The 16,239-nt window shown below is 41.2% G+C and overlaps 1 protein-coding gene across 1 annotated transcript in view; it reads left to right on the top strand.

Moving 5' to 3' along the window:
- The first annotated feature begins 11,827 nt into the window (after positions 1-11,827).
- Positions 11,828-16,239, top strand: part of palm1b (paralemmin 1b) — a 31,086-nt gene continuing 26,674 nt past the window's right edge. The window contains exon 1 of the mRNA XM_028000543.1: positions 11,828-12,228. The gene's annotated coding sequence lies outside the window, so the exon portion shown is untranslated. The remainder of the gene's footprint in view (positions 12,229-16,239) is intronic.

Genomic DNA, 16,239 nt, shown 5'->3' with positions numbered 1-16,239 from the left:
TATGTTCCATTGCTTGTAAGTCAAGAGAGTGTAAGCAGCCCTTTGCTAGGCTTTAATGTGATCCAAGAAATCATAATGGGAAACACTGACCAGACAAACAACATCAACTTGGTGGACTTACTGTCAGAGGCTTTGAGAATCCATAAAAATAGTGTTGAAACTCTAGTCTCTGTGGTTTGCACTATGCCATCTCAGAAAGAATCAAAGAGTTCAACAGTGAGAGTTGGAAAGAAGGGTCTTAATGTTCAAAGTGGCCAAATCTGTGAAGTGAAATGTCGTATCAGAACTTTTCCAGGAGGAGGAGTAATGTTGTTTGAACCAGACATACAGAGCGTCGTGCCGGACGGGTTGGAATTATTCCCTGCTCTGGTTGATGTGCCTGTTGGCGCTTCAAAAATGGTGAGAATTCCAGTTCAGAATTCAACCAACCATGACATTTTCTTACCTCCAAGGGTAGCTTTAGGAGTCATTGAGGAAATTGATGGAACCAAACCTGTAAACATCTCCCCATCGTCGCATAAACGAATCATTGGACAAGATGATCCACTTTTGTGCACCACCCATGTGAACTCATTAAATGATGGGGACTCTACTCAAAAGAGAAACCATATACCTGTTCATTCACAAGAGAAATGGCATCCAAATGTCAACCTGAACCATCTCTCTGAGCATGAACAGGACATAGTACGCCAAATGTTGTTTGAAGAATCAGATGTGTTTGCATCTGAAGAAGGTGACATTGGATGCATTCCTGGTTTACAACTCCAGATTACAACGACAGATAACACCCCTGTCCAAAAAAATTATAACTCCATTCCTCGACCATTGTATAAAGAGGTCAAAGATTATATTTCCAACCTTTTGAATCGAGGGTGGGTCAGAAAGTCAGTTTCAGCCTACTCCTCACCTGTTGTCTGCGTGCGAAAGAAAGACCACAGTCTGCGTCTTTGTGTTGACTTTCGTGAGCTCAACCGTAAAACCATTCCTGATCGCCATCCACTACCACGCATTCAAGATCTATTGGACAGTCTTGGAGGAAATTCCTGGTTCTCCATTTTGGACCAAGGAAGTGCATATCACCAAGGGTTTGTGAGTGAGGAGTCAAGGCATCTGACAGCATTTAGCACACCTTGGGGTCTCTACGAATGGATAAGGATTCCATTCGGACTGACCAATGCTCCAGCTGCATTCCAGAGATGTATGGAAGGTGTATTAGAAGGCATCAGGGATGAGTGCTGCGTACCTTATTTAGATGATGTCCTCTGTTACTCAAAAACATTTGAGGAACACGTGGACCATCTGAGACAAGTTTTCTACAGAATGCGACAACATGGCATCAAACTTCGACCAGCCAAATGCGAGCTTTTCAAGAGACAAATTCGTTATCTTGGACGAATGGTTTCAGGAGAAGGCGTCCAGATTGACCCAAAAGATTTGGAAGCTGTAATAGCTCTGAAAGAGAAGAAGCCTCACACAGTTGGAGAAGTTCGGACATTGCTAGGCTTCCTTAGTTATTATCGATCTTTCATCCAAGATTTCTCACGATTGGCGAGACCTCTGTTTGAACTCCTTCAAAGCTCAGCCGACACAAGTAAGACCAACAAGCTCCAGACTTCTAAGGGTCGAGGTTGTAAAATGAAAGAAAACACAGGTCAGCTTCCCTCTCGCACACCTGTGACATGGACGACTGAACATCAAACTGTGCTGTCCAAGCTTGTGGAGATGCTGATTAATCCTCCCATCTTAGCCTATCCTGACTTTGATTGTCCATTTGTTTTGCATACAGATGCGTCAAATGAAGGACTCGGAGCAGTCTTGTATCAGTCCCAAAACAACAAGCTGCGCGTTATTGGCTATGGATCTAGGACCTTAACACCTGCTGAACGAAACTATCACCTCCATTCTGGTAAACTTGAGTTCCTAGCACTCAAGTGGGCCATTTGTGATAAGTTTCGAGACTATCTGTATTACGCACCAACGTTCACGGTCTATACAGACAACAATCCCCTGACCTATGTTTTGAGTTCTGCCAGGTTAAATGCTGTAGGTCATAGGTGGGTTGGGGAATTAGCCGACTTCCACTTTGATATCAAGTATAGACCGGGGAAGAGGAATGCTGATGCAGATATGTTGTCCAGATACCCAGTAGGCCTTGAACAGTACATGAAAGATCATACTGAGACAGTGCCTCCTGACGTTGTGTCTGCAGTGTGGCAAGGCAACAAAGCAACACAAAGCGGTGATGTTCCCTGGGTTGCTGCATTACAACTTGCTGTTGAAAATGATGAGGCTAACCTACCAGACAGTGTCATGACCATTGTTTCTGAAGACATCAGAGCATCACAACAAGAAGATACAGCTATTAAAGAGATTGTATCATTGAAACAAAGAAATTGGAGTCCAAATGAAAAGGATAAAAGAACCATGTGCAAAGAAACAAGGAGACTGTTGTACGAGTGGAACAAGTTAGTCGTGGAAAATGGACTACTTTTCCGGAAAACAGAACTAAACAGACAGCTAGTTCTCCCTGAAAGACTCAAACCACTAGTGTTAAAGAGCTTACATGACGATATGGGCCATGTCGGTCCTGACAAGGTGATTCATCTTGCCCGAGAACGCTTTTACTGGCCGAACATGCAACAAGACATTGAGGACTATGTGACCAAGAAATGTCAATGTATTAAACAAAAATATCCTAATATCCCACAGAGAGCTCCAATGGGATCCATCACAACTAGTGCGCCATTTGAGTTGGTCTCTATTGATTATTTGCATTTGGAGCCAAGCAAAGGAGGATACGAGTATATCCTGGTTGTCGCTGACCATTTCACTCGATTTGCACAAGCTTACCCAACGAGAAACAAATCCGGAAAGACAGCAGCTGAAAAGATATTTCAAGATTTTATTCCTCGTTTTGGGTACCCAGAGAAACTACATCATGATCAGGGACGTGAGTTTGAGAATAGTTTATTCCAAAGATTACAACAACTCTCAGGAATTTCTCACTCACGCACCACTCCCTATCATCCTCAGTGCAATCCAGTGGAACGACTGAACCGCACGCTTCTCCAGATGTTGCGCACCTTACAAGAGGAGAAAAAGAGTGAATGGAAAGATCATCTGCCACAAATCGTGCATGCATATAATTGCACGAGGCACGAAGCGACAGGATACTCGCCTTTCTTCCTATTGTATGGCAGGGCACCACGTCTACCAGTCGATTTGCTCTTTGGCACAAGGAGAGAGACTGAAAACTGCAACCATCAAACCTTTGTTAAAAAGTGGGCTGAAAGGATGCGTGTGGCATACCAAATAGCTGCCAACAACAGTCAAACGTCTTCAGCTAAAGGCAAAAAGCAATATGACAGACGTGCCAGAGGTGTCGCTCTCCAGGCAGGTGATAGAGTCCTGGTTAAAAATCTCTCGGAACGGGGAGGTCCAGGTAAACTCCGCTCATACTGGGAGCAGGCGGTGTACCGCGTGATTGAAAGAGTGGGGGATGGACCGGTCTACAAAGTGCAGCCAGAGAGAGGTAACAAAACCATGCGTGTGCTTCACAGAAACCTACTGCTGCCTGTCAACGACCTACCTCTGGAGGATGAACTTCCTGTGAGAGAACGGACAAAACGGAAAAGTAAGCAACAAACTGAAAGATGTGAGAATGAACCTGAAATGCATGACTCTGATGAAGAAGAAGAAGAAGAAGAGTTTACTTACCATTATAACCTCCGGAACAGAATCCCGTGTTATGGATTTGTAAACCCACAACAACTACAGTCAAACCAAACTCAAAATCTTGAACAAGGACAGGTGACAAGACAGAACCCAGAAAATCAAAATAATCTGCGTGCAACGGCTGAAGAGTTCTGTCCCTCTGAAAGAGAAACAACTGTCAGTAAAAGAAATGCTGCTGAAACTGGAGAAAGATCTGAAATGTGTGAAAGAGATCCGGATCAGATGGAGATGGATGAGACCAGAGTGGAAAATGATATACGGAGATCAGAGAGAAGAGGGAGACCAACAGAAAGACTAACATATGAGACACTTGGCCAGCCATCATATAGCTGTTGGAGTGCAGGTGTTAGTCCATTGCTGTTCAACCAACCCTTCCCAATGACTCCTGGTCTACTGCCATTTCCCTATATTCCATATTCACATCCACATGTGTATCAGCAGTACACTCCCATACAGTGAGACATCACACAAGAAATTGTTAATGTCAGGAGACATTTTTTTTTTAAGTGAGGGAGAGTGTAGAGGGGTGGAAAAACAAGTTATTAGTGAATAAAAACCAAGAAGTAGAAAAATAGGCACCCCAACATTATTTTTCATTTTGTATTTTTAATTTTTGTAATAAGTTGGATAGTTTTGTTTAATTTCGTCCGTGCAATTCCCCGCGCGGCCGCTAGGGACGCTGTCGCGTTGGTGGTATAGAAAGGACTGAGCACACAAGAAGAATAAATCTTCCTGTTATGCTGGCGAAAGCTTAACGTGTGTGCCTCATCTTTTCTATACCACAGGTTGGTAAAATGTATTTTTATACATATATATTGATGACCTTCGGGAGTTAAAGAGCTCATTGAATCGGTTGTTGACTAATGAGTCATTTTGTCCAGTTTGTATTGAGTATTGTGTGGAAAACGGGACACAGTTCTGGAGGTTGGGGTATGCTAATGCTAGCGGACTTTGGTTTCTATGTATTAAGCTAGCTGAGAAACGGCTAAAGTACTACCAATTGCATATTGAACTGGTTTGATGCATTTTTTTCTTTCTAGTTTGGTATCTATTTATCTGGCAGATAACTGTTGTAAGATAAGATGCTTGGACATTAAAGTGTGTTTTACCTATGCAGAATAGGTCGTGAAGGCTATTAAAATATCGAAAAGCAAATTCATGCACTTTTATTTGAATTGTTAAAAAACAAATATTTGAACATATGTTCATTACACAAGAAGAATAAATCTTCCTGTTATGCTGGCGAAAGCTTAACGTGTGTGCCTCATCTTTTCTATACCACAGCACCACACGTTGAGGGAAGACCATCACATACATTACCCTCAGCCCTCCAAGGTTGCGGGGTAACACTTGACCCAGTTTCATTCCTCACAATTTCAGAAGGTGATAGATATAATGCAAAATAAGCACAAGTATACACACACACACACTGAAAAAAAGAAATCCCCACATCTGCGCGGGCAAGCACGCATGCTCTGTATTTTGACAAATCTGAAAAATAATCCAGCATGAAATTAAAAGAACAGCTTCGTCGTTAATCCGGTCTAAATCAGTCGGTCTGGGAGCGTTGATTTAATGACTAAATTAGAGCAGTGTGCCACCACACTCAGGCCTGTGATTAATCCCATTTTGTGTTAGCTGCAAGCAGGGAAGCAGAAATATTAGCCCTGTTGAAAATATCTATAAATGTGTCTGTTTTGTTTTTTCTTTTTCTGTTTCCTAAACCATCTTGCAGTCACACTGTGTTTACTTATAATGACAGGAATTCTGGGTGATGATCAGAGGACAAAGATGAATCACAAAAAAAAAAAAAAAAACATGGTGTAAGAGAAACTGCTGAGCTTTAAATCTCAGAAGGGGAGAAAAGAGAGGTAAATAAACAGAGAAACACAAACTAAATGTGGGAATAGAAAGAAAACTTAGACATACACAGTTCCTTCCAAAGGTATTTGTATCTGTTAAACGGGTTTTTTTTTGTTTTTTCTACAATTTGTCACGTTGCAGCAAACTTCAATATATTTTTGTTAGAAGTTCATGTGACAGCCCAAGACGATGTCAAAGACATAACAAAACTAATACTGTATGTTATTTCAGTGGTGTTTTTTTGATTTGGCAGAAATGGGCAGTTGCCCAGGGCGGCATTAGAAAGAGGAGCTCACAATCGCCAGGCAAAGTAAGTAGTGATCAGTTGCACTTTGAACACGTTGTCTTAAATAGTCACCTATTTAGAATTTTAATGATTTTCTGCATTTTGATTTTTTGGGGTGTGGCACAAGGAATTAAATTAAATTAGATGGAAACCAGCAGTGGCCGTCTATTTCCAGGACTGTGACAAGATCCCGCACACTGTTTGAACACTACTGTCAGGAAATTTATGCATAGAATAGAAAACATAGAATAAGCCAGGCAGAGAAGAGAAGCCAAAGACTTCAAATACATTGGAATGAAATATTGTTTATCTTCTCATCTCGTAAAGCTGGATATATTTTCACACCCTAAATATACAGCGATTTTCTAATCATACTGCCCACTCAGAGAGCATTTTTGCACAACTGTTCACGTTCACCCAACTGCAATTACAAACACCCACACATTTAAACACTGATCTGGAGATTTGTAGGTAATTTGGAGCTCAGTGTCTAGGTATTTTGCATGTTGCCCTATTTTGTGTAATGAACTATCAGTACATTTACACGACTTTCATATCCATAAGTCAACCAGTGTTTTCTCATGACTTAGTAATAAGATTTTTTTTTTTAAATCTGAAGCAAGAATCCCACATTCCATTAACTTTTTAGCAACTGGACTCTCAAGGCAGAGAAGGAGCTTCACTGGAGAACTTTAATATTAAATACATCTCACAATTTACAGAAGATTATATGGAGAAATACCATGTCTGTTATTTATCAGTGTCTAAATATTACTCAAAGTGCAGCTAAAGACCTTTCTTAATAATTCTGCTTATTTCTCCATATTCAAGAATTGGATTATTTTTAATATCAACAACTAATGATAATTGTGGACCTTCAAAACACAACAGTCTTTATACTGTACTTCAATCAGGTGATCTCTATTCCACTCATTGTGAGAGTAATGGCACGAGTTGACTGGACCTTTGTTGAATTGGCTTAGTCACTTTAAAGGATGTGAATATTTATGCACTCATATATTTTGTGATACACATTTCCATTTCGCTGCCATTACTTTGTAGAAATCCATTTTCACTTTGACATTAAAGGATTTTTTTTTTTTTTTTTTTTTACATTTTTATGTCAAAAAAACTTACATTTGTTAATCATGATTGATTTGGAAAAGCAATAAAAAGGGTAAAACATTCAAGGGACCGGCTACTTTTTAGGTACTGTATGTTGATCTGTATACTAACTGGTTTTATTTTTATTGATATACATTTTGGGGTTAAAGGGTCCTGGTACTAACTAGGCCAGATCATGGCTAACTTGTTCAGAGTCGTACCACTATAAACAATTGTCTTATTGAGTCTTTTGAGACATGTTATCGACATGTATTTTTGAATAAATAGCCATCCCTATACTGAAATAAGTCTTAACTGTGCTCACTGAGAAAAAAAATAGGGAAATTTCTTTCGATTGCATATTGTCTTCCCATGTCTGCTAAACTTAGGTTGTCATTACTTCACACGTAACTTTTGCTGAAGCCAAAAACGAAAGAGGTACTTTCCAGCGAATCCTCAACACTGATGAATGTTTTTAACACAACTTTTTGTGATTTGCATCGTGCAACGACATCTCTCATCATATTCTGTCTTGCACAGCCCATTCCAATAGTACAGAGGCAGATTTTCAACATGAATTTGTGTACCTGCATTGTGCGACCACATAAGCAGCTTGGAGAAAAGAAAGGAAAAGGAGAGATTTGTTTTTAGCTTTCATTGACTTTATGAGAGGAGATAAAAGAGCTGTCACTCGACCGAGGCGTCAAGCTGAGCCCAGAACTGGATCAGTGGCTTCACCGCGGGCCTTACTGATCTGCACAACAGGCGCCGATTAACACATTGTTACATCCGATGCCAGCTTGATCCGGAACCATGAAAGGTTTTTTTTTTTTCCCTCAAGGCGCATACACGAGTTAAATAAAAGAAATTTAAACAAACAAAAGGACAGCCCCTAAACACAAACACGTTCTCTCAATCTGTGTGTGGGAACAGATGAAATGACTGGAGAGGGACTGTAGGTGTGTAACTTTATGATACCGCCTGTTCATCTGTTTGGAGGGGGGGGATAAAAACAGAAAAACTTCCTGTCACGCTCACACATTTCCATGGCATGACCCTCATTATAGAGCTGAAGATTCATGGCAGCAACAGACTGGTGTGCATCTGTGTGCATGTCTGCATCGTCGGTGGCTTTCTGCTGCCTTGGAGAAAAATAATAAGTGATGCAGTAAATAGAAAAAGGAAATTGGGATGAAGCATGATAGACAGTCAGTGAAAGAAACATGTTTTAATAAATGTTTAAAATACAATGTACAGTGCATTTCTCTTCAGTTAGTCATAAGGTATCTTGTAAAACTATTCAGGGCCCCTTGTCATGTTTTGACAAAATAAGGCCACAAACTCTCCTTTAATTTATCAGGATTAAATGTAACAGACTAACACATAAGCAGTGCAGAATTGTCAAGAGAAAATTTAATGCAGACAGGCTTTTTAAAACTTTATATGAGTAAAAGTCTGAAAATAATAATGTTCACTTGATTTTGGCACCTTTAACTCTGAAATCACTATATAAAATTCAATCAGGGAAGAGACTGGAGAGATCTGCAGCTAATGAATCGACTAGTAGTCGTGCTATTAGTCGTACTATCTTCACATAAATCTGGGAATTATAGAAAAGTGGCATGATGAAAATCACAAATGTGCCGCACAAAAACGTTTAATATAAAATCCCGTAAAATCAGCTAGCATTGTGAACTGAGCACACCAGGATGTGATGCAATCTCAGCATAAAGCCAGCTGTTCTGTGAAGGCCTCTGAGAACATTTGGAAACAAACAGCATCCAAGAGACCCGGCAGGCAAATAAGATAAAGTTATGGTTGTTATTTGATGTAGAAAATAACAACCCAGGTTTTTATGATCTGAAAGAGCAATGTTCAGTCGATCATCAGAAAATGGTAAAGAGGATAGTGCAACTTCAGACGTGGCTGGGAGAGACAGTACAGGGGGGGCAAAGAAATCTGTAAAACTAAACATTTTTGCAGTAAATCTATTTTTGACTTTTTTGTTTTAATCTAAAAAAGTGGAATATTGTGGATTGTGAATACTTTTAACTTGATGATTTAAAAGAAAAAAAAAAGACCAGCATTGTTTTGGACGAATGCATGCATTTATTTGATAGTGTCCCAGTCAAAGTGTAGTTGTGTACATTTTTGAGAATCTGTGGCACTGTCACAGCTTCAGTGTGTATGTGCAACGAAGCTAAAAAGATACCCCAAAAGACCTGCAGCTCTTACCGCAGCAAACAAGTCGTACAAGATGATGTCATGTATTGCTTTCCTTCAACCCCACAACAACTTGTGCTGCTCTGCATTAGTCTGTTACGTAAAATCCAAATGAAATACATTAAAGTATATGAAATAGGTTAAAATAGGTTTGAACTGTACAAAATAGCTCGTTAAGTGTGGGAGCAACAGAAAAAAAAACAAAAAACACAGAACTCTTCAGCTCCTACAAACGCCCCCGCACACTGGCACAAGAGCACAGGAGAATGCAAAACAATCTACAGCAGCCCACAGACACACGACTGGCATTTTAAAAAGGACAGGCATGGAGTTAGATGCAGAAACACAAGGCAAAAAAAAGATGAAAGTATAGAAAATAAATGAATAATTTGGAGAATTTTTATTTATTTATTTTTTTGTGGTCATGTGCATGGAAACGAGGAATACCCCGAAGCTTCTCTCTGCCTCTCAGCTGCCTCCCTCAGTATTTCAGTTTCTCATCCATTCACTTCCTCCACAACCTCCACATCCCCCTCGTCCTCCGATGTGGATTTTCTGCAGCCTCCTCCAAATTCCACTTGGGTTATTTTCACTTTGGGAAATATTTATTCCGGCGATGTTTATTCACGACCAAGGTTCTGAGAGGGAGATAAGAAGCCAAGTGCTGAGCTGGCCTCTAGGGCTCCAAAGTCACAAACACACAAACCACGGCGCACGTAAATACACACACATACACACACACACGCCGGCTTGTTTGCATACATTTACGCGTAACAACACTCGCCGAACTGCTTTTGGTTGCAGATCACGTACAAACTCAAGACGGTTTGTCCGTTTAAAGTCCCTTGGCGTTGTGAAATTGAGAAAGAGGCTGCATTCTATTTCTCAAGGAGAAACAACAACAACAATAAACATTTTGGGGAGGGTTTTTAGTACCCAAACATGGCTGACCCTCATCTGTCACCAGTATTTATCATGATGTCAAGAGAGGCACGCACATGCACACCATCAGGAGTGCTGTGCCTCCTCCAAATCCTCTTCCTACATGCAGTCGTGTGATCTACACACACATGGAAAATTTGCTTGAGGGGAGAGAAAGATGGATGTGCGTGAAGTGAGCAGCAGACAGTGAGGCTGGTGGGTTTTTTTTCTCTCTTTCAGCATGATTTCGTTTCTTCGTATTCTCCCTGGCTGACTCTCACCCACTTTTACATTCTTCCAGGATTCCCTGAACACCCACACGCTAAACTAAGATCTGATATCACTTTAAAACTCACAACTTCCATAAAATGTGAGGGGAAACCAAAAATCAGAGTTCAGCCTCACATCTTCACTCAGACATTCAGTGTTGCAATAGAGTATCCACACCACTTTTTCAGGTTTTTTTTTAAACACACAACACAAAATTTTACTATAATTTATTGGGATATTGTGTGATGGACCAACACAAAGTCAGAACTTGGAAGCTGGAATTAAAATGATCAAATAAATGAGTTAGGATTTAGAGTGGGTTACGGTCTAAGTTGCATTTTAGATAATTCCTTTATCCCTAAATAAAATTAAATTCTGCTAAATGTGTTTAGAAGTAATCAAATTAGTAAATAAGTTCCATTTTTGTGTAATTTAATCTCAGTATAAATGTAGCTGTTCTGGGTAGGCCTCATGGGTTTATTACCGACACACCTACACATTTAATGTTTTTTCTTCATTTTCATGACTGCATACATTTTAAATTCTGACAAAAAGCATCAAAACTTTGCATAAACACATATGGAATTATGTAATAAGTGTGAAATATCTCTTTGCTGCATAATTATGTATCTTGTCCCACATATTTTCTGTCTTGCTGTGTGTCAACAATATGGAGAGTAGTAGGTGTAGTAATATATAAAGAAACAACATTTTAAAACGTTACACATTTTATAGATAGATAAATTAGTCCTAATGCACTTCTTTGGTGTTTAGAAAATGCTTTTAAATCTATTTGCTTTTAAAAGCATTTCCTCCTGTTGAAATTAGAGTCTCATACAGTTTTCCACATCTGGCCAGCTCTTGGCATTTATATGAGGAATTAATGTGGCCATGAAAACTATTTAGATCTCTACCACCACCTGCTGTACGCTTGGTGCAGGTGCAAAATGTTTTGGACAATATCAGGGTGCAGAGGTGAGAATAATTATAGCCAGCTGGTATTATTTAGGACACAATGTTGTGACGTCAGCAATGCAAATAGCTGATACATGAGCGAGTGGGTTCACATTAAAGTCTTTGCCTGTAAAAGCCTCACACACGCAGCATGGGCGTTACTAACGTAGCAGAAAGAAACCCCCGGTTGAGTCTTGCGACTGAGCCTAACACCGCCACTAGATGGGGAGGCGGGACAGGAAAACAAGGGAGAATGGCGCCTTCTCCAAAATGCAAGAAGGACGTGATGTGTTTTGGTGCACGGTATGAAGCGGTCCCGGAGCACACAGCCTCGGTTCCTTGCGTCATATTTTAAGGGCTGAATGACAGCCAGCAATAGTTCTCGTTAGCAGAGGAGGAACCGTATCTCAGTCAACGTGCGCGGCCAGGGTCCCCTTTATCTCCCCACGGCAGGGAGGCGTATCCTTTCCCCCTCTGCGCTCCCCTTCACATACCACTCACACTCTGTCTGCCTCCCTCCCTCTCTCTCTCTCTCTCTCGGCTGAAGCTGAACCACAACCTGCTCCCGACGACGCCCTATCGCCCATGAGATTCCAGAGTCCACCGCGCGCCTGTTTCGCACGAGACGAAGCCGTCGGGTTCTCATTATAACGTCAGGCTGCGCGCGAGAGCTGCCTGCCGCGTCACCTCGGCTATAAGAGGAAAAAAAAATAAAGAAGGAGGAGGAGAGAGAGAGAGAGAGAGAGAGAGGGGGGGGTGTTTGGTCATTCTGAATCCAGAAATAAATAACAATAATTTTTAAAAAAACAACAACAAAAAACAGCGAGTTTGGGAGACGTCTGCAGCGGGAAGGAAAAGGGATCTGCAACTGAGTAAGTCCAGATTTTTTTTTTCTTACTCTCTTTTTTTCCTGTGGGTGACCTGTTTTCGGTAGCTTGTGCGGCAGCATCAGTGGGTTGGGACAGACTTGGATGACAGCGGTGGAAGGTGGATCGAAGGCTGAAAATACAAAACATATTGGCGGTGTGTGTGTGTGTGGCCTTCTTGGGCCATGTAAACATCTTGGACGCCGCTGAACACATTCAAGGTCTATCCCAAGAGAGGGTGCATCCTTCGGGGATAAATAATTCCAAAATTCAGAAGCAGATTCAAGGAGGATTTATGTCATGTTCCACCGGGTTTTGCTGCATGTCTTGGAAGCACAGACGGCACGACAGGTGTAACGGGAAGGCATGTTTTCGCGAACGCCTATGATGATCCATCACGTTATATCGATCCGCTTGTGCGAGAAAAGAGGAGCGTTTCTGTGTGTCTCTGTTAGTAAATGTTCCCGTGGCGCCAGCCAGCCGTGTACGGCCGTCACGGCGCGGAGGAGAGAGGCTGACTGGTTGCAGACTGTGGATGGAGGAGTGAGGAGAAGCGAGGAGGCAAGGGGAGCAGCAGGATATCTCTGTGCGTGTGTTGTGATGTGATGCGAGCAGTCCGCGCTCCAACATGGCGCGCTCCCACATGAGCTGATAAAACCTTGGTCATTACATACTCCTGTCCGGAATTTCCACTCTCCAGCGGAACAGGGAGTTATGATGCTGAGCATCTTCAACGCGCTCAGGCTGCCTCCGCCATCCTGCTCTGAACCACACGTAGACTCGTGCCTGTGTCTTTTCCTGTCCCTGAACAGAACATTGTCACTCCCATTAATTTTACTCTGTTCTTGTTAGCTGTGTTTGATCCCAGCAGGTAGAAGCCAAACCAGACAAAGCAGATTTTTTCCTTTGGTCCTTACCTATTGTCTCTTCCCCTGGACTTCTCTATGTTGTGAACTAACTCTTTGTTGACAAGTACATTGTCTGTACACACAACACACCCAGAACATTTCTAGGTCCTGGACATGCCGTATTCTACTTCATGTCCTGCAAAATACATAAATGCTTGTTTGCGTTCTAATCATGCCAGGAAGATGTCTACTTCACCTTGCAGTAAAAGCACTTTCCCAAATGTTACTATAACACCAGGATAACTTGCCTGTCTACTGTAGTGTAACTGAAGTTCAGTCAGAGAAGTCAAAACCCTTCTGTGGACCTCAGATTTCAAGGTTTGATACTGATCCTTAATTGAATCTAGGCCTGAATGTTTACACGTAGACCTGTCCAGGGCATTCCCCGCCTCTCACCCGGTGACTGCCGATAGATAGGGACCAGCCCCACTCGCAAACGCACAAGGATAAGTGTGTTAGGTAATGGAATGATGGATGGATGGATGTTTACACATAAATATACTTTTGTCTAAACTATTCCATTGTCAAGCTGTTAAATGAAGCCCCTAACATGTTTTATTCCAGAAATGCCCTGAAAATATGCTTCATCCATCTTCCTGTCAAAGATTACTAGCTTACTTGTCCATGCTAAAGATGCGCTGTGCCATTAGCATGATGTTGGCACCACCAAGTGTCAGCATGGGAGTGATTTGTTTAGATTAATGTGCACCGTTTTACATGTTGGCCAAAAAGTTATATTTTGCTCTTATTTGAACACAACACCTTCTTCCTCCTGTTTGCGGTGCCCCGTACAAACTTTAAACACTTCCTATGGCTTTGCTCCAACAGTGGCCTTCTTCTTACCACTCTAACATAGCCTTTCAAAGCTTCAGAAATTATTTTATATCCCTACGTTAAACTTTCCTACACATTTATAGCTTACCTGTGTGCTGTGTTTCTGTGCTGTTTTAGGGCAATCTTACCAAGCAGAGTAACTACACTAGGCCTGTTCCTGCTCCTGTTTGTTGTCTGTTGTGTCATTTTATTGTATGAGCCAGACATGTTAGGTCCCCTAAAATGCCTCAGCCAGTCAGCGCTTTGGGGGGAGCTCTATATCCGGTGGGGGCTGCTCTGTGTTTTGTCAGCAACTCACTGTAGAGCTGACAGCACTTGTCTTGTTCACCCAGTCATCATCTGGCGTCACGACGATGGGCAGTCACATTTCTGTCTCCTTGTGCCTCCATGTGCAGCTTTGTGAGTGAGTTTTAGGCAAGTGGCAGCAAAGTTGAACAAATAAGTCAAGCATGTATGGATTGTGTGTGTTTTTGTGTGCTGATGGCTGCCTCCTGACCTGGCAGGCATGGTAATTGGATGGCTCTGTTTCCATCAATTTAGATTTGGGGAAATGGGCTGGTAACCGGAAGGTCACTCGCTCATATTTATGGACTGTCAGAGGAAAAACAAAAAAGGTGTAAGAATGAGTTTGGTCTAAACTAAAGAGCTTAGGTGAACAATTCCTCTGTAAACTTTGAGGTTACTGCCACTGTTTTCAGTTTGATGAATTATGTTTTCAGCACTCAGGCTTCTTAATTTTTAGTTGAAGAAATGTCTTCATTACTTCTTCTGTGTGATAGAAATTATTTTTATCTACATTTTAAGCCTCAATGTTTTGTTCTACCAGCTCCATTCTACATTCCCACCATTTATATATCTAATTTTAGCAGAACTTGGTTGTTTTTAGCTAACATGTAAACCAATAGTTTACCTCTGTAAATCCGCACCTGGATGAATTAAAGTGACCAACATAGTCAGGACACTTCAAGTAGCTTTTGACTCCCTTCACTGTTATTTGTCTGTAAAACTACAGCTGGAGTATATGCTCAGATGCAATAACTCAACACCTTCTCCACCACTGTTTGTTCAGTGTCATTTTAACTCAACATACACTCACCTGGCATTTTATTAGATAGCTATTTAGTGGCTCTTTAAAGCAAAATGGCTTATCAACTTGTTACATGGAAGCAAACATGGTTAAGATGGAAGGAGGATTTAAATAATTGAATGCAGTGTGGTTATTAATGCCTCATAAGCCAGTCTGTCCACTATATAAACACATAGAAACTTTCTTGGGTTTACAAAGAAGGTTCCAAAAATGAGAAATATCTTGTGTGAAGATGCTTTGTTGATGTCAGAGATTATTTTCAAACTGGTTTGAGATGGTAGAGTAAAAACAAAATAGAATAGGAGCCATGTTGAACCTTGAAACTGGTGGGCTACAGCAGCAGATGACCACACTGGGTAGCTCTCCTTTAAGCTGAAAACAGGAAACTGGGGATACAACTCACACAAGCCTAACAATACCAGGACGGAAAAACGTTGCCTGGTCTGATGAGTCTCAATTCTGAAGTACGGTATGGATCCATACTTGCCACCAACTGAAGTACATGAGTATTGCTACTCCTCATTTCCATTATTTTATGGCCACAATGTACCCAATTTCTGATGGAATAATGTACCATGTCACAAAGGTAAACTCCTCTCATTTTGGTATCTTGAAAACAGCCATATGTTCATTGTTATTCCAATGTTTTTCAGAGTCATGGGAGTTTCATCCAATAGTGTGATGCTTTCATTTCAATGTTCAAACATCTTGTTAAATATATTCCAAGAACAAAAAAAGATCTGAACGTAAAATGAAGTTAACTTTGTATCATCAAGGTGCCCCCAATTGCCCCCTTAAAAGTGGCATTTGACCAGTTGGGTTGATTGTGCATGGTATTAGCTGCTGGGATGGCTACCTCCCAGCAGCTATGGAGTACAGAGGACCACCCACAGACCCAGTTGGCTCCTCTCACTGACCATGCTGTCAACAATCCAGCAGTTCTAAAACTAATTCAGCAGACTGAAAGTGTTAAAAGAACAGCAAGCATGACAAAGACCTTAAAGTTTTCTGCGGAACAATAGTCCAGTAAAAGCTTCTTCGTCCAGCATTCAAAGTTATAAAGAGCAACATTGGGCTCAGATTGTAGAGCTGTCATATAATAATAGATAATTCACTGCTCTCCACCTTGCCCTCTCTTCCTCCACATAATTTTACTCACTTCTTAATAACCTGTTTCCTCATTTCTCC

This window comes from Xiphophorus couchianus, chromosome 19 (assembly GCF_001444195.1).
Source record: "Xiphophorus couchianus chromosome 19, X_couchianus-1.0, whole genome shotgun sequence".
Taxonomy (NCBI): Eukaryota; Metazoa; Chordata; class Actinopteri; order Cyprinodontiformes; family Poeciliidae; genus Xiphophorus; species Xiphophorus couchianus.
Note: the sequence above shows the minus strand (reverse complement) of the source record. Positions and strands in the feature narration are given on the sequence as shown.